This window comes from Neopsephotus bourkii, unplaced genomic scaffold (genome assembly GCF_033783945.1).
Source record: "Neopsephotus bourkii isolate Nb327-2 ecotype Australia unplaced genomic scaffold, CSIRO-AGI_Nbou_v1 NB_1292, whole genome shotgun sequence".
In the NCBI taxonomy this organism is placed as follows: domain Eukaryota; kingdom Metazoa; phylum Chordata; class Aves; order Psittaciformes; family Psittacidae; genus Neopsephotus; species Neopsephotus bourkii.
Window position 1 is genome coordinate 2,266,621 of NW_026901776.1, and position 19,871 is coordinate 2,286,491.

The following is a 19,871-nucleotide window of genomic DNA, read 5'->3' on the forward strand; positions in this document are numbered from 1 at the left end:
CTGATGTGCAGAAATCACAGAGTCATAGAATAGAATCATAGAATAACTAGGGCTGGAAATGACCTTAAGATCATCTAGTTCCATTCCCCTTGCCATGGGAAGGGACACCTCAACACTAAAACATATCACCCAAGGCTTTGTCCAACCTGGCCTTGAACACCGCCAGGGATGGAGCATTCACAACCTCCCTGGGCAACGCATTCCAGTGCCTTACCACCCTCACAGTAAAGAATTTCTTTCTTATATCTAATCTAAACTTCCTCTGTTTAAGTTTGAACCCATTACCCCTTGTCCTGTCAGCTTAGTCCCTAATGAATAGTCCATCCCCAGTATCCCTATAGGCCCCCTTCAGATACTAGAAGGCTGCTAGGAGGTCTCCACGCAGCCTTCTCTTCTCCAGGATGAACAGACACAACTTTCTCAGCCTGTCTTCATACAGGAGGTGCTCCAGTCCCCTGATCATCCTCATGGCCCTCCTCTGGACTTGTTCCAACAGTTCCATGACCTTTTTATGTTGAGGACACCAGAACTGCACACAATACTCCAAGTGAGGTCTCATGAGAGCAGAGTAGAAGGGCAGGATCACCTCCTTCGATATGCTGGTCACGCTCCTTTTGATGCAGCCCAGGATACGGTTGGCTTCCTGGGCTGCGAGCGCACACTGCCAGCTCATGTTCATTTTCTCATGGACAAACACCCCCAAGTCCTTCTCTGCAGGGCTGCTCTGAATCTCTTCTCTGCCCAACCTGTAGCTGGGCCTGGGATTGCTCTGACTCAGGTGCAGGACCTTGCACTTGACATGGTTACTTTGTTGGCATCATCCCACCTCACAAGCATGTCAAGGTCCCTTGCGATGGCATTCCTACCCTCCAGCGTATCAACTGAACCACACAGCTTGGTGTCATTGGCAAACTTGCTGAAGGCGCACTCAATCCCACTATCCATGTCACCCACAAAGATGTTGAACAAGACTGGTCCCAACACTGATCCCTGAGGGACACCACTCGTTGACCACTCGTTACTGGTCTCCAGTCGGACACTGAGCCATTGACCACAACTCTTTGTGTGCGGCCATCCAGCCAGTTCTTTATCCACCGAGTGGTGCACCAATCAAGTTGATGTCTCTAATTTAGAGACAAGGATATCATGCGGGACAGTGTCAAACGCTTTGCACAAGTCCAGGTAGATGACATCAACTGCTCTACCGCTGTCCATTTGTTCCGTAGCCCCATCACAGAAGGCCACCAAACTGGTCAGGCAGGATTTCCCCTTAGTGAAGCCATGCTGGCTGTCTCCAAGCACCTTGTTGATTTTCATGTGCCTTAGGATGCCGTCCAGGAGAATCTGCTCCAAGATTTTGCCAGGCACAGAGGTGAGACTGACTGCTCTGTAATTCTCCAGGTCATCCATTTTCCCTTTCTTGAAAATGGGGTTATATTTCCCTTTTACCGGTTGTTGGGAACTTCACCTGACTGCCATGATTTTTCAAATATAATGGACAGTGGCTTAGCAACTTCATTTGCCAGCTCCTTCAGGACCCATGGATGGATTTCTTCAGGTCCCGTGGACTTGTGTATGTTCAGGTTCTTAAGGTGGTCTCGAACCAGATCCTCTCCTACAGTGGGCCTAAGCTCTTCATTCTCACAGTCGCTGTGTTTGCCTTCCAAGACATGGGTGGTGTGGTCAGAGCCTTTGCCAGTGAAGACTGAGGCAAAGAAGTCATTCAGAACCTCAGCCTTCTCCAAATCAAGGGTAGCCAGTTCTCCCAATAGCTTTCACAGGGGACCTACATCGTCCCTAGTCTGTCTTTTATTCACTACATACCTATAGAATCCCTTCCTGTTATCCTTAACATCCCTAGCCAAGTTTAATTCTAACTGGGCCTTAGCTTTCCTAACCTGGTCCCTAGCTTCCTGGAGAACACCCCTGTATTCTTCACAGGCCACCTGTCCTTGCTTCCACTTTTTATAAGCCTCTTTTCTCCCTCAAATTTTCCTCAGCAGCTCCTAATCCATCAAAGGAGGTCTCCTGGCCCTCCTGTGTACGTCCTTTTAGTTGGGATGTAACACCCCTGAGCTTGTAGCAGGTGATCCTTGAATATCAGCCAACAGTCTTGGGTCCCCCTGCCCTCTAGGGCTATGTCCAATGGAACCTTACTAAGCAGGTTTCTGAAGAGGCCAAAGTCAGCTCTCCTGAAGTTCAGGGGAGTGAGCTTGCTACATGCTCTTCTCACTGTCCTGAAGATATTGAACTTGACCATCTCATGATTGCTGCATCCAAGGCTGCCCTGGAGCATCACATTTCCAACAAGCCCTTCCCTGTTGGTGAGCACGAGGTCAAGCATGGCACCTCTCCTTGTTGGCTCCTCTATTGCTTGCAGAAGGAAGTTATCTTCCACGCAATCAAGGAACCTCCTGGATTGCTTGTGCCGGGGTGTACCGTCCCTCCAACAGGTATCAGGGTGGTTGAAGTCCCCCATGAGAACAAGGGCATGTGAATGTGAGGCTGTTCTTATCTGTCGGTAGAGTGCTTCATCTGTAGGTTCTCCTTGATCAGGCGGTCTGTAGCAGATCCCCACAAAAATAGCTGTTCTCCCTTTAGCCCTGAACCACAAACTCTCTGTTGACTGATCACCTGCTCCCAGGCACAGTTCCGTACTTTCCAGCCTATCCCTAACATAAATAGCAACTCCACCCTGCCTGCCAGGCCTGTCTTTTCTAAAGAGCCTGTAACCTTCTATTCCAACACTCCAGTCATATGAGACATCCCACCATGCTTCTGTGCTGTCTATTATATCATACCCCCGTAGACATGCACACATCTCTAATTCCTCTTGTTTGTTCCCCATGCTACGGGCGTTTGTATAGAGGCATCTGAGCCGAGCTCCAAATAAAGCCGGCTCATTGCCTGGAGCAGCTGGAATATCTCTACATTGCTCTGAGCATTTATTATAGGTGCTGGCAACTGACTGGGTGTGTTGGGATGGAATGATGCCCCCCTCCCCCAACACATCTAGTTTAAAGCCTCCTTGACCAGCCTGGCAAGCCTCCTACCAAAACTGAGACCAGCTCCACCAGCTCCCAGTAGACATGGCCTGCTAACTTGGGTCCTGTGCTTGAGACACCCAAATCCCTGACTATGACACCACCCTTCTAAACATTTATTAACCTGGTCAATCCTCCTAGCTTTTTTAAGGTGCTCCCCCGTATCCTGGAGAATTTACGAAAACACAATCTGAGCTCCAGAGCCCCTAACCACCTCTTCCAGGGCTCTGTAGTCCTTCTTTATGTTCCCCAGGCTACTACTGTCTATATCCCTATCACCCACATGCATCACCAGAAGTGGGTAATAGTCCGTGGGGCTTACTAGAGCAGGCAGCCTCTCTGCAATGTCTCTCATTCGTGCCCCTGGTAGGCAACACACCTCCCTTGAGACTGGATCAGGCTGACAGATCAGTGCTTCTGTTCCTTTCAGAGTCCCCTACTACTGTGACCCGCCGCTTTTTCCTGGCAGCACCAGTACAGATCTTCTTTGCCAGTACATCAGCCGGCTGTTTCTGGTGCGAGTGCATTTCCCCATTAGCCCCCTACAGGACAGCAAAGCGGTTCTCGGTGGGGACAACAGATTTTGTAGGAAGCCCCCTGCTTTTAATTGTCCTCTTCCTCCTTTTTCTGTTGTTTTTTGTTGTTGTTGTTGTTGTTGTTGTTACTATTTCCCAGCTTCCCAGGTTAACAACCTCCTTCTTTCCTCCAATAACTACAGGGGACGCTTGAGGCCCCTGCACAGTTTGGGCAAGGAGCAAGCATTCCTGCTTCCTCCCAGCTTTCCTGACATCTTGTAGCCTATTAATAGCATCCCGCAGCTCAGCCACCTGCTGCAGGAGGGCCTCCACCAGGGCGCAGAGGGTGCAGCCCTGCCCACTGTGTACCTTCCCCTCACCAGACCAGTGCAGGCACGCTCTACACCCCGAGCTCTGCACTGCAGCCTCCCCTCTCATCTGCTCTGTCTGGGTGCCTACGGTGGCCACTGCCGGGGCAGCCAGAGCAGAGCTCCCAGACCGGGCCCTGGTCATACGGCGAGTGCTCACCATCCCGCTCGCCTGCCCGCGCAAACTGCCTCACTGCACACCTGGAAGCTCGCGCTCCCTGGGGCAGGTTTTTACCCACTCAGGGCTGGTGCCGCCCCTCCTGGCTCCGCCCCCTGTGAGTCCCTGCTCGCGTCAGCTGAGCTGCCGGCTACGGGGCAGGTCCTGTCGAGGGCTTGAGGCTCCCTCGGTGGCTCTCGCAGCTCTGAGTTGAGGCTCCTGGGCGCTGATCTCCCCCAGCTCCGGTGTTCAAGGCGTCTCTCGAGCTGCTCACCTCAGCAATTCAGCTACTCACCTTAGCAATCCAATCCAATACATATATGTCCAAACAAACTATAGTAATCTAAAAAGACAAAATGTAAGAACATGGACAAATTTCAGAACTACTGAACTACAGCCATAAAACTGAAAGTTAGTCCAATCTTGCTGTTTGTAGAAAACTGTAAAAGACACAAATGTGAGGTTTTTATCTGAATTTTCTTTGATATAAAAGGAATCCCTATTAAGCCCTAAGTGAACCAAAAAGGCAAGCAGATAGACAGAAAACTAAATTTTAGATTTTTATTGTATTTTTACAACTCCTTTTTGTGTAGGATTTTGATTTATTGTGGGCTCAGTAATATATGTGTAATCACTACACAAGAAGTAAGTTCAAAACTTGGACTGAACATTGGAGCAAAAGCTGAGCATAGGCGCTGTGTTCTTCCCTTGCTGCTGCAGTGATGATCCATGCTGGGATTTTACATTAAACTATGCAACAGAACCGCAGTATGCCTGGTACCCAACCTGAAATATTGATACTTCATTAATATCACTAGTACCTGTGTGGACTTGCTTGGTGGGTATACCAGAGCCACTCAAACTGACAAGCCTGGGAATGGCTTGAGGAGGTGAATTCCCCGCTTTAGGTATTTGGAGTACAGATGTCTGCATCTGTCTCCCTGTCTACATCCTCCTAAGTGTTAGAACAATCCCGGAGATAAAGTAATCTCTTCCCACACTAAATGTCTACCACAGACCAGATTAATTGGTCATTTAGTTTGCCCATTTAATTTTGTTGAATGTACAGTGCACAAGGTAAATAGCTCAGACATACATCTAAAGCCAGGCAAGAAGACTCCCACACCTAGTTTATCCACTGATGGAGAAGTTCATCTGACCTCCAGTGACAGATACTGCAATAACCACTTTAGTCAGTGTATTCCTGCGTTCATTATCATTTGTAAAGCACAAAAGCATCTGCAAATTAAGCCAAATATTTTAATATAGTCTGTCATAGACAAAAAAAAAAAAAAAACAAAACCGAATGTCATATTCTTACTTTGAGGTTTTTTTTTCTTTTACATGCTTGAAGTAAATGTACACCTCACTTCACTTTTGTCTTCTTCATGTTAAAAAAAATCCAGTATTTTTGATACTTATCTGCAGGTCAGTTTTTTTGCATCTGTACTCATCCCAAACAATATCCATTTGATTAAAGATTTTTTTTGCTGTGGTATACAAGGATGGCTGTAATATTACAGCTAAGATCTTATCACAGTAATGCAGACACTAGAGAAAATCTGCTTCAAATGCAGTAGTCATAATTTTTCTGCATGGATTTTTTTTTTTTTGGCTCCCCCCCCCCCCAGCAGCATAAGAACATTCATCCTTGTTCTCTTTGTGATTCAGGTCTTTTTCAGCCAATGACTTAGTTTGCTTATTCCTGTCTATATACAATAACTTGCCCTAGAAAAACAGCAAGATTTTTTTTTCTTTGAATATCATGACAATAATTACAATTTTCTCACTTTGGTTACCCTTCATACTGTCCTGTGTCCAGCAGTAGCAGTCATTTTTCTCCTTCTTAGTAGCTGGTACAGTACTGCGGTTTTGACTTTTGGCCTGGGAACAGCACTGATAACACCAATGTTTTTAGTTGCTGCTCAGTAATGTTTACTCTGACCAAGGACTTTTTGAGTCTCATGTTCTTCCAGGGAGGAGGGGAAGCTGGGAGTAATCAGAGACAGGACACCTGACCCAAACTGACCAAAGAGGTATTCCATACCACAGCATGTCATGCCCAGGGTGTAAAACTGGGGGCAGTTGCTCAAGGGGAGATCACTGCTCAGGTCGGGCTGGGTATCGGTCAGTGGGTGGTAAGCGGTTGTATTCTCTTCCCTTGTTACTTCCCTTATCATTATTATCATTGGTGGTAGCAGTAGTGGTTTGTGTTATACCTTAGTTACTGGACTGATCTTATCTCAACCCGTGGGAGTTACATTCTTTCCATTCTCCTCCCCATCCTTCGGGGAGGGGAGAAAGGGCAGGGGTTAGTGAGTGAGCAAGCTGCATGGCTGACTGGGCTTAAACCATGACTCATACTTAATGAGCACTCTTTGGATAGTGGAAATAGCTCAATTTCCAAATTACCTGTGGCATTTTCACCTAAACCATGTTTTTCCAGTTTCCTTCTAGAAAAGATACAAGAGCCCTTGTTGAAAACAGTACTGCAACTGTGACATGACATCTGCTATTTCTCCTCCATCCATAAGGCCTTTATCTTGGGTAGGAGGAAATTAGTTGGTTTGGCATGATTAATTCTTAACACAAATGTTGGTGATCATTCATCCCTTTGCTTTGTTCAATGTGTTCACAGATATTGGCTGCATGTGTTTTTCAGAAGCAGAAGTCAGGATTTCTGCAATTTCCTGGCATCTCCTTTATAAAACAATGCACCGCTTTTGCCTTTTGCTTTTTTTTCATATACATCTGTCACAACATCTCAGAGAAAGCCTAACATTGAGCTTCTTTCAATTAATTCTTTCAATGCTCTAGAAAAAAAAAAAATGCCATCAGATGAAGGGAGTTTGAAAACATCTGATTAAGTAAAGAATCAATTTGTTTCTTGCTATACCACGCCGAATTCTTGATCCTTCATGCCTGATCTTAGTTATTGTAATATCTGATAGCAAAGAGCTTTTTAGAGAGAGCGAAGAAAGTAATTAAATGCTTAGGAATTTTTAGCATCATATATCAATCATTTTCAATCTCTGCAGGGGTAAACTAACTTCCTCTCTTGTTTTCATCTTACCTCTGGAATACCTACTAAGTGCCTTACTATTGCAGCTCATTTCCTCTATCAATTTCCTTTTGTCACTCTGTTTTTCTAACCCAAACTTTAATCGCAGTGCTGTGTGCACCCATCCTCAGTAATTTGACCTGATGTCCATTTTCTATGCAGTTCTTCTCTGTGTTTAAAATGTCAACTAGATATTTCATCGTAATTACAGTTTCTCAGTCCTCTTTTCACCTTCTCCTCAGAGAAGCCATTTGAAATGAACTTTCCTTCCAATTCTCTGATTTCACTGAAGTCTTACTTTCTGAAAACCATGGTTTTCATTTCTGCCCGTATTTGTGCACTCTGTTTGAAAGGTCATGAAATTACAATGTCATGTTCACTCATACCCAAGATATCTTTCAAGTTGATGGCCTCAGAGCTCTTTGCTGTTGGTTGAAATAATATGTAGAATTTCTCCCTTATAAATGCCCTACAGTTTTGTTACTAATTGGAAGAACTTGCAGGGTGCTCAGTGTCTCTCTATGTCCATTTTTCATGAGTTGTTTCTGTTATTAAACATTTCTACTGATGATTGCTCATTTAAGGGTTTTAAAGGGTCAGAATGACATCACGTGCTCTGGCTTACAATTGCAACAAACATTTGTGATCAAGAATATTAACTGGCTAATTCTGTATTTTGTGAGACTTTGCCACTTTAATCTCTTATATTTCAGTTTCTCTTCATTTGTATTTTAGTGCCAGTTATGAGTATCAGCTATAGCTGAGAACTCTATCTTCTGAGACACTCTGCATTTATCTATAAAGGTAATAATAATAATGATAATAATCCCCCATGTAATTCTCATATGCTTTCACAATAAACTTAATTCTACTCAATTTATTTGCTTTCCCCGTACTGTCATTTTGTCTCTACTTGTTCAGCACAATGAACTTCTGTGGGTATAAGTGTGCATGCCTGCTCTACCCGAGTATTGAACTCAGGGTGATTTTGTCTCTTAAGGAGGCTAAGTAGCAACAGATAAAAGAGTGTTTCTTTGATTTCTAGAACTACAAGTGACAGCTAAACTGCCTATAATCTGTAGATTTAAATGCTTCTGGGCACAACAGGCAAATCCATGAAAACAATTTAGGGACTGCAGCAACCTCAAAAATAATTCAAGTATTCCCTGTTATGGAAATAAAGAGAAAACTATCTTAGCTATATATAAGCAGAGACATCTTCATAAAAACAAGGAATTTATTAATCTTAATAAATCCTGTTCAGATCTTAGTTTTAAAAAGTATTTAAGTTTTCTCCTACCTTACCATGCATCCTTTTGGTCACATCTTTCAATTACTTTAGAGGTCTTGGAATGGGAACTAGACAGACTGATTTACTTTGGCTTATGTTCCATATCAAACCCCATTTCAGCATCTTATCCATTAAAGACAAATAAAAAGAAAACATAACAAGGATTCAAAGGCCTGAGAAAAGTGTGGCATTTTTCTATCCTGGAATTAAAGTACTGAGGAATTATAATTTCAATCTGCATTAAAAGCAAACTATAATTTTTAATCCTGTGTGTCCTTAAAATCCAAATTCAATGAGGTTTTTAAACACCTGCTCTACTTCAAAGTATGCTCACAATTGCTTTATTGGATCAGTTCCTAATTCGCCCAAAAGCATAAATGGACCTTATTAAAAGTCAACAAGCATGTGCTCAGTGGCTTACTTTCAAGTTATTTCATTTGAAGCACAGGGATCCAATTAATTCCAATGGAGCTGTTTTACAGATATTAAATTTACGTATTAAGTACTAAATTGAGGTCAAATTGAGGATTACTGATGGTCTAAAGGCTTCCGATTCTATAGCTGTCTTCTGTGCAAAACTATTTTTGTGGAACATTTTCCTGTTATTAGACAATTTTATAAACTGTAGAGTTATAACTCTTTCTACTTAACATTCCTTTCGTAAATACTTGCATCTTTCTTAAACCAGCACACAACCATGGCATGATAGTCAAATATAGATAATAAAATAAGGTAGCGTAAACAAATGATGTTTATCCACTGGAAATATTACATACTGAAATCCTTAGAATTAATTTTTTGAACACTTTAGCTGTACCTTGTTAAGATGAGGGTTGGTTCTGATTTATAGGATCACTGTGAGCTCCTTATTAAACTGTCACTCAGAGAGTAAAAGAGTGGAAAACCCATTACGGTGTTAATTAGGTCTGTGTTAGTTTTCAGACTGGTGACAGCTGCCTGGATGTGGCCTAGCATATATATTAACAGAGTGGCAACACTAGCTCTGTTTGGGTAGAAGACTTTGAACAGTCATGACAAAAGGGAAAAGAATGTTGCTTTGTCTCTTAGAGGTCAGTAGCACAATCCAAGAAAACGCTTCAAAGGTTAGATTTATTTTCTTGCAAAATATGGGTAATGAGAAAATATGCTGCATCTTCATTTCATTTTGCTCTTTTTTTGTTTCTTACCTGGGTGTAGCTGCCTTGCATAAACACCAAGTTCCATACCTCTAGGTACAAATGTTATTGAGAAACAAATAGTTAAATTCCCAGATAAATTAGATTAGATAAATAATACCAGAGCACTATATTGTTCAGAAATACTGTTTCTTGCATGACCTCAGCCACAGGGTTTCAGGAAATAATTCCATGATAGAATAGGTGTTTGCATTTCTGAGCTGTATGAGTCTGGGCTTACGTGATAGGTAGCCCCCCATACCTCTTGGTATCTTTCCCCTCTTAATTGTTTTCAGTTTCAGAAGGCAGGGGGTGAGACAGAACTTCCTAATGTAATATGGAGACTAATCAAAATTTCAAAAGTGATCTTGAAATTTATGTCTCTGGTCTTTCAATCAGTTGCACTATACACATGTGAAACAAACTAAGGTACAGTATTTGGATGTTTATCCATCCTATTTATGTAAGCCTACACATACCTGTGGTAAATGTGTAGTAGGAAACCCCACTTCCATTGGTAGGAACATATCCGGAAAGGTTAATAAATTCCTTCAAATTGCCTTGAATTTACTCAAAGCTGTTTTCACTTAGCAGCTAACACTTCTTATAAACCCTAAAAATCCGTATCCTCCCTATTAAAGCATTCACTTGTTCATGTAACCAGCAAAGTCACATTTTAAAAACAGAATATTCTTTGCTAGATCAATAAAATATTCCTTAAGCAGTGTCTCAAAACTAGAGTCAAGTCAGACCTGTCCAAAGTGATACTGTTGCCACCTGAGCCCCAAACAATTTTTCTTCTACTTTCAAATAAAAAGTCCTCTTCCTTTTTGCTCCTGAATTGCACTAGCAGATGACCGTCGGCAGTGAGGCAAGCAGATATGGTACACAAACTGAATCATTGATTAAGCAAGTATTTATGGGCTGACACTAGTATCTATATTGGGAAGCATGCTGAAGATCTACTCCTATGCGCATTACTGTTTTTGCAATCAGTTCAAACGTGAATCTGTTGAAGTCTAAGTGCAGTCTCCCCTTGCACTGGATAGGCTTTGTGATAGGGTCTCATGCTGCGCCCTACTGAGAAAAAGACCTAATGCATTTTTCCCCATCTCTGACTTCGATGACTCCCTGATGTTATTTTCCCCATGTTTCCATTCCAATCTCACTTGCTTCTACATACCATATTTAATCATATTTTCTGTTACAATTTTAAAATTCGTCATTTAATACTGAAAATTATATGGAACGTTTTAACACTTAAAACATCAAGGACTGCTCAGCAGAAATAGCCAAAGTCTGTCAGGCCACAATTAATGTGCAGTCAAAACTTCTTCCATGCATATATATTACTTCATCTCCCAAAGCCAGAAAGAACAGGTGGATGAGACACTAAAGTGCTGTTGACTAGACCAAGAAGCAGTAATTGGGATGGGAAAAATCTTTCTGCTCTTCTCTGTTTAGGCTGAGCTCATGGACTTGCTTTAGTCAAAGGACAGAATCCAGTCATTTGTCTGGAAACGTACTGTTGCAGTCAGCTAGCAAACAAGCTAATGCTTCCAGAATATTTACAAGACAGAAAAAAATGTTAAACTACGTTTGTATGAGAATTTTGTGGTCACTTGAAGGGGTGTTGTTTGATTGAGCTACTAAATTCCAAGCAATGGCAGGTAGAGTATGAGAGGGTAAAAGAAAGTTACCCCAAGATTCAGTGTTCATGGTCCATCCTTCGCATGATGAAAGAATATAATAATAGGTTAATTTTTCTTCTCTGAAATAAGGGGTGTCTGCTTTTGAAACTTGCATGTCATCTTGCCTCCATCATAGCCTCCTTTGGAGGTATCTACTGGTTGAAGGTTTAAAAAAGTGGCAGATAATCCATGCTAGAAAAAGGAAATTGGATACATATTGTTCTTTTGACAACAAAAGACAATTTGCATTACTAGCTTTCCTTGAATTACCTTTATAATTATATGGGTAAGGTCTTCTAGACAAGACAGTGCATGAAGAATCACACTTCAGAGCTTCTCCGCTAAAGCAGGGATGATAAGGAACAGTGGATTTTCAAAGGAAGGCACAACAAAACTGAAGCTGCTATGAATATTTCAGGCTTTCTGATGATTTTATCAAACTCATTTTAATGTCTGATATAAAACAGTTCAAACATAGGATGGCAATTAGTTTCCCTGACTGTGTTCTCAGAAGTGGCACCTGTCCAGCCAAAAAGGGTTTGGAATTTTTGGTTCAGTTTCATATTTCTAAACTTGGTTGGAAAATAAATTACTAGAAATACCAACATGTGACTTCATGTGGAGGTTAAAAATTGGTAAAGGTATAGCATATGACCTTTTGGTATATGAAAAATTATGGTTCTGTACCAGGGATACCCAGATTATTTTGTATATCCAATGGAGAAATAAAGGGACATATTTGAGATTTTGATACAGAAAGGAGACTATGCTTCAGAAGTCAGTCAAATTCTCTTATTTTTTACATGACCAAAACCAAAACAAAAACTTCATGAAAATTGCTACATCCATAAGTATATGCAGCATTTCAGCATGCAGATTGTTGAAGTGATGCTAGTGAAGGCAAAGTGATTTAAATTATGAAAGATTTCTAAAGATATCATAATTCAGGAGACCATTCATAGCGGAATTCAGTCTAGCAGTTCTAATGAAACTGGTAAGATGCAGCAGCTGAAGTTATAAAGAATTGCAATGTGTACAGCAACACTAAAGTAAAATAATCACTATTAGTCACTCCTGAACTAGTTACTTTCATATTTATACCTATGCTTATTCTAATAATCACTTTGTAGAACAACCAGATGGTTTTGTTTCTGACAGTAATACCTTGCCAGAGGAGGTGAAGTATATACTTTTATTATATATCCTAATATATTTTTTTTTATTTTTGAACTTGAATTTGCCTTTCTACCTCAATTGGTTTCTTCATACCAGAAATTTAAAGCTTACAGTATAACAGAGCAACACAAAACAACATTCTCTCATGCCATTATGTTTACATCCATGCGCAAGGTTAAAAGAGTATTAGATTTGTAACAGCAATGAAAGGAGGAAACACTTGGTCTCCTAGCTGCTGTAATTATTATCAGCTGCAAACTTACTGTGTTTCCTCTTACTAATGTTATCACTTGGCACAGAATTATAATGCAGGTTTAGCCAGTTATTTAGCCATCTGTGAAGCGGCTTAACTCTGTAAGGCATGGTATTAAACAAAATTCATATTTGTTTTGAGAAATACACAGCTCATGGCGTTGTCTGCAATTCAGTTAAATAAAAATGAAGTCAGTTGGGAAATTGCTATAGTTGGACTGGTTACACATAATAGCATAGAAATAATACAGGGATTATGGATGAAACTAAACCCTTCAGTAAAGCGTTATATGCTAGACATTATTTGGATTGCCTTCCCCTCGTTGCCCTATAATAAACTATGACAAACAAATAACCTCACTAAATTATTTCCTTTTAATTAGTCAAATTTCAAGTAGAATATTTTTCACCCCTTGTGTTCATTTCCTGGCAGAGAGCAGAACAAATTAATTAATTGCATTAAAAGCCATTAGAGGAACAATATAGAATACTAAATCTGGTCAATAATAAGCTGACCTATTGAATCATCTTTTAGTAAATGAAAAAATAATTTTAATAAACCACAGTCTAAAGTATTAAAAACAATATCAAACCTCTTTTTATTTCATGTGTAAGAAGTAAAGGAACCAAAGGGCTAGAGTCTGAACACCGAGTTCTCTGCTCATTTGTTCCCATGGATCCCACAAGCAGCTTCAAGTTTTGTGTCAACCACTGAAACACACAAATGATGCCAAGATTTGCATTTATATAAACCAGCACAATGTCGGTCTACCCCAATCTGTGTTGCTGCAGGTGGTGCAATTTTCTGAGTAATACACTAGAAAGATCAGGATGTTTAGAAACCCACTATTACCCAGCACTGCCATGGAGAAACTTGAAAAACAGTTAGTTAGGTTGTCACTCTTCCTCCTGAGACGCCATTCTGTTTATCATATCTAATAAGGCTAGATCACATTAAAAAACAAACCAACCAACCAACCAACAAAAACCCCCACTCACAAACAAAAAACCTAAACCTGCCACAAATATAAGAATTGAGTGTGTTTTGGGGTTTTTTTGGCTTTTAGACTGTTTTATTGGGGGGAGGGGAGTGCTTGGTTGGTTTTGGATTTATTTTTTTTTAATATGACTCTCAACAAAAAACTTATTAAAAAATGGTATGCAAAATTAAGAGCAGTTTCTTAGGAACACAGCAAGGAATCATAGACCCTTGCTGATGATTGATACATAACTGAAATTTAGGAGACATAATTATTTTCAACAAGCAATGAAATAATTCCCATATTCCACATATTTGCTTGTTTACTGGATGGATGGGAGTGTTCACAAATTTTATGTTCATTGTTTGAGCTTTATATGTAATTTATACACACCTGTATATGTATGCGTGTATATGCAAATAAAAGTCCCTTTAGGCAATGTGTCTTCAAGGATGCTAACGGTTATTACTAAAATGTTTGTGTCTGGTGGATGGGATAAGAAACAGTGAACTTAACAATGTAAAGGAAGATGCAGATTAATCTTTATTAGAAGGGTCTGTAAAGTAAAGCAATATCCAAGAGTGAACAAACTAGAATACATTACATGGGAGGTGATAAGAGTCCCCATTTTTTAAGGTCTTTACAAGCAAGCTGAAAAATACCAGAAAAAAATATGGTTAATCCTACATTAGGAGAAGAAAGCAAAGCAGCTGATCTCTTGATACCCCTAGACACCCAAACCAGAGCTGTGTATATCATTCTAGAGGCCAAACACTTCTATTAAGATCAGGCGTTTAAGAGTACATGCACATGATTGTCTTAGTTTGGCTCAGGAAGATGATTTCCAAGGGAATTTTGCAATTGTTCTTACTCACTGCACCTTGGTTTGCATATCACAGAGGTCTCAGGAGACGTGAACTCTGTTCCCTTTAGGTAAAACTGAACTGGAAGAAGCACTTTGGGATCACAATAAATTCTAGCTGCTAATTAGCAATCAGTTCATGGGGTCAAACTAAATTTGTCTAGAGGAAAGAGATTATAGTGCAGACAAAGGTCTTTACACAGTCTTTTTCTGTCCACAGAGCCTCTCCTGTTAGATCATTCTTCTTGTAGACATGATAAAGCTTTTACAGGTTATGACCATAGGTTCCTGAGGAACTGGTGCAGCTAGGATCTGTTGTACTTCTGAGTCCTGTAGCACAGGTAAAGGAAAGTCAAACAGAGGAAAATAAAGGGAGAGACAGAATTTAAGGTAAGTAATTTTTAGTCCCTTTTAAAAGCAGGAATAGTTCTATTAGACTGCATTTATATAATAGATTAGATGATCTATATACATCTCTATTTATACACATGGATATACATTCATAACACTGAGCTTCAGTCAGCTGAAGGCAAGTCAACAGGCACCAGAAGTCTGCTCAAGCATCACTATCCCTCATCTTTCCAAAGTAAACATTTCTAATACAGATTGCAAATGAAATATAAAGCTTTTTGCTAAAAGATGATGCCTTTAATGCTTTTTCCTGATTCATATCTGACCTATTCGTTATCTAAGAGAGAAACTATCTTCTGAAACTAGTGAGTCACTGGCAGAACATAAATTGGTTGATCACCTCACAATATGACAGTCTATCTGCTCTCATGGCCCCCCATGGTTTTGGCCGTCATCCAGCTACCAACATGTAAGTGTAATAGGCTGGCATTTAAAAAACTGTGAAGACTAGAAAAACAGGCCCAGGACTGATTTCTCTGACATTAAAAGCTCTTTTTGTTAGCCCTTAGGCTTCTTTCTAAATGCTTGAATGGGTCTTGATGGTTCCTCAATATGTTTCACACATTGAAACCCAGAGAAGCATGGCTACAGCAAAACACTTTTCTCCTGTATAAAAATGTACACAACAGATAGCTTCTAGATAGGAAAACTTGTTTATAACAGGAAAAAGAAGTGAGGAGCAGACACCAACAGAAAAATTGGGATGTTAAAAGGACAGAAATGGCTCAACTTACAGAATGTTTTCCTGATGGCTACAAATTGAAGAGTGATGCTAGAAGTTCTTAATGAGAGAGGACAATATGCTAAATGTCAGTAAGCAAAGATTAGCCAAGGAGTTGGCTAGTAACATTTAAGTTGGTTGCTGTATTTTATCACTTAAGCAAAAAATAAAGTTAAAAGAGGTTTCTTGAAGCTTATGTCTAATTACTTTTAAAAATGAAAGTCCTTGGAAAGAGCTAAATGGTAATCCAGAGTATCTGCACCTTGGCTGAAACACTAATGGCACATGCAACAGTGATTGTGGAGGTTTGGGGACACCTTTATTTATTCTGACAGTAGAATTTTTGGCCTACCTGCCTCCTAGGAATCCATCTCACAAAGGCCTGAAATTCCCCTCTGAAATGTACGTATTAAGGCTTGAGGGTAATATCAGAGCCAAATACTATTATACCCTGAGATTATGACAAAATGGGAATTTCTGTACATATGTACAGCAAATATGCGTCTTTGAGACACAAACACACACATACACACATACAGAGTATTTACTAATAAGTTAGCAACAACCTCTGACAATAATTTGTCCGAAAATGAAATAGTGGATTGTCAAAAATGCAAGAAGTGGCTCCTGTGACCAATTGCAGAATGAGAAGATTCCCTACTTGCAGTCTGCAAAATTTTTATGATCCATCTACAAGGTGCTGCAGAACTGTCCTCCTCCAGATCCTCTCAGTTAGAAGGGAATTCAAAGTACCCAAGGCAACCAAAGGAAGAGGAGGGTGGATTATTATTGAGGATGCATATGTTTAGAGAATCCTGAACTCTTAAAAATCTGCCAGTAACTGCCTCTCTATCTTATGAGGCCATTTTTCTTTCTCCTAAGAGAGTGCTGCTTCTATTAGCTTTGATTACAGAAAAGCACAATCACCTATTCAAATAATGAAGACCTAGCCTCTCTTTTAAACACACGCTGAGAGCTGGTAGGCTGCAGTATTTCACTAAAGACTGAGGCTAGCCTGAAGATAACACAGCCAGCAAGGAGGAAGATAAAAAGAGCAGTGCATTCCTGTGTGAAATGTTATACTGAGGTCGCCTCAGAATCAGACACCAACTTCCAGAACACGTGTGAGCAGGCACGCTATGGCACCTCAGGTTATCATTTCCTTCTGCCCAAAGTCATCATGGCAAGGTTTTGAAATTGCACCCGAGTTTAACTCACTGGTACATGTTCCAGTCTCACCAGCTGCTTACCAGAGCCTGTATGGCTGTACTGCAACAAATGACAAGGAAACAGTAACTCCCTGAGGAGCTGTTCCTGCCTGGTCTTGCCTTTCTCCCTACAGGCTCTGACCTTGAGGTCCGTTTATCCAGAGTTTAAGGAGGTTCAGCATCCAGCCAGCTTTCTTCCAGAGAAAATGTTAGGTTTGAGGACTGACATTTCTGGTGAGGAACAGATTTCTAGCTCTTACCACTGGATAAGAAAACTCACTTTTTTACAAAAAAAACAAAGAAACCTTTATAAGGCATAACTCAGTGATCTTGACTGGGTTGCATAAGATGGCATTAATTTCATAATCAGTGTCCTTTTTCCACAGAAAGAATGAATAATTCCTCAATCAAGAACTTATCTTAAAGATACAGAGCCCTGTTCCTTTTCCAGTCCAAAATAATCTTTGGAACTAAAACATAAATTATTTTTCTCTCATATTACACACTAGTATCAATTGAAATGAGCACTAACTTTGACACATGCAATTTTATTTATTTATCTGGGGAAATGCCAGCACAATATTTAAAGCCAGCATGGAAAAGAAATGATCCCTTATTGCCTGCTTAAGCCTTTCCAGGTATCACATCTCCTGAATTTTTAAGGGAAAGGATGCAGGAAAAATGAATGCTGTGAAGCTGCCATATAAATATTCCTTTGGATATTGTCTGTGACAGCTGGCTCTCGTATAAGAACAGGTGAATTCCTCACAGCCCTTGTGATGTTTGAGGAAGTTGACAATTGCTGCAATAGCTAATGAATATATAGTACAGTTTAGAAATGTGTACTGGGAGACAAGGTTACAGATGCTTTCCAGAAGGTAGAAAACAGAAGACCAGTTATTTAATTGCTCCAGGTCATGGAGGACAGGAAAGCCAGACAGTTTTGTGTCTCTATGTGTGAATGATCCCACCTGGCTTCCCAAGGGAGTGCTTTGTAATATACAAAAGCTCAAACCATCTCACTAACAGCAATCAGAGTTCTAGAAGTGTTTTCCTTGCTCCTAGGGTAAATCGAAGCAGTTTTTCTCCTGCTGAGGTGAATTTTCTATTAGCCTTACAGACATAGTCTCTAAGAACAGCTTTCTCTACTGCTTCACATAAACCAGGAAGTTCTTCATGTAAACACACTTGATTGATAGCTTCTTGTGAGCAGGGCAGTATGAGAGTATTTTTCTTAAAACACTCATGTCACTCATGAGGTCTTTGGAAACCTCTGCACAACAGGACTTTGTTATATGCTTTGCTGGGCAATTCTAACAACAAAGCTACTTCTGCAACAGCACGGTTGCAGTCCTCCATTTAGAAATATCATGAGAGAGGTTTTTATTTTTAAATGTATTATATTGTTAAGTTTTTACTGTTAAATGTATGATAGTCTTACAAAAATATATATTGTATATAATATATGGTATATATTACGTTGTACTATTACCAAGTCACACTCTCAAAAGTAAATTCTCTTTAATTTCAAAAAAAGTAAAAGTATATGTACTGGCAAGAAAACCCAATCTAAATAATGACTCAAACACTCAGAAATGATTGGTTTAAAAATATTTTTTATTTTTTTATTTTTTTAATTCATGCAACAGAATTGTCCTTATCAGCTTGTTTCAAAACCTGCAAGGTTTACTGAGGTCACATTTTTAAGCTTTTCTCTGTAACTACAGGGAAATTTTCCTCTCAGCTGAAAGTTTAGATTGGCAGGGACCCAGGATTTGTGGTTAAAAAGAAAACATCAGATACCACAACAGTTGTGATGATATCATACTAAAATCATCTCAAAGAATCTGGTGGTGAGTCCTGAGTTGGTCGCAGGAACGGGTGGCGTGAGGAGATGACTGAGTAACCAAAGGGTTATTCAGGGTTCCTAATGAAACAAGGAAGGGGGGTAATGTAGTTTTACCCTCAGAGAGACAGCAGAGACATGCTCAGGCACAAAGATACTTTACTATGTCTGTAGCCTTTGGAAGGCAAAGAAACTATGGTGACAGTATAATGCTGTCCTGCTGTTCCTCCCCATCCTCTGCCACTCTTCTGCACTCTTTCCACCCCTTACTGAGTGCAATACACAGCTCGAGTCCTTTGGCACCTTTTTTTCTCCAGAAATCACCCAAACAGATTTTCTTTTTCTTTTTCTTTTTTTCTCTTATTTGTTGAGTAACAGTGTGTATCTTGTTTATTTTGCCATGGGCATATTTTGCAAGTTTCTTCCCCTTCCACCTTACCCCCTCCCAGTCCTCAAACCCAGGTGCAGTGTAATGCTGCGAATGATCAGCTCACGTTAGAACTGGAATATCAGCATCACTGAGAGAGCAGTGAAAAATATTTGAAAAAGTCACCTCTGTAGTACTGTCCCTGCACCTCTGTGATGGGAAAATACAAGGCTTCTGTTGATTTTGCAGAACTAACCAGAAACAGAACAGCTTGGATCCAGGCTTCCCCTTTCCTTCAGGTGCCAGAGACTGATCCCTTTGCATAAACTGAAATGTAAGAAACTCAACATGCCACTTATCTTGGATTAGGAGAACCATCTGCAGACTACAGTTTCCTCAGTTGTGGAGTGATCATGGCTGGAAAGTGTCATTTTTAAACATTATGAGTCTGGCCTTCATGAATCTGAATGCTGTTTTGCTACATAAGGGTGAATCCAACCCTAACCATTCTATGATTCTATTATTCTATATTCTATTCTGATAATGGGTATTTATTTTTCTTTATTGACGGTGAAAGCTCTTGTTCAATATTGCTTATTTGCAAAAATATGTTAGTGGTAGAAATACTGGGATGTTGAGAAGCATATGTTCAAAGATAAAATCCTGGATAACTTCTGAGAAAGCTTAAATGCTCCATTTTTTCTTCAATAATATATTTTGTGTAACTAGATTTATTTTTCAGTCAG

General features: G+C 40.2%; 1 long non-coding RNA gene across 1 annotated transcript in view; it reads left to right on the plus strand.

Annotated features, from left to right (window-relative positions):
• LOC133219011 (uncharacterized) overlaps positions 1 to 19,651 on the plus strand; it is a 55,252-nt gene extending 35,601 nt beyond the window's left edge. Inside the window, exons 2-4 of the long non-coding RNA XR_009727327.1 lie at positions 6,542 to 6,631; positions 14,793 to 14,966; positions 19,375 to 19,651. This is a non-coding gene — a long non-coding RNA (uncharacterized LOC133219011). The remainder of the gene's footprint in view (positions 1 to 6,541; positions 6,632 to 14,792; positions 14,967 to 19,374) is intronic.
• The last annotated feature ends 220 nt before the right edge of the window (positions 19,652 to 19,871 follow it).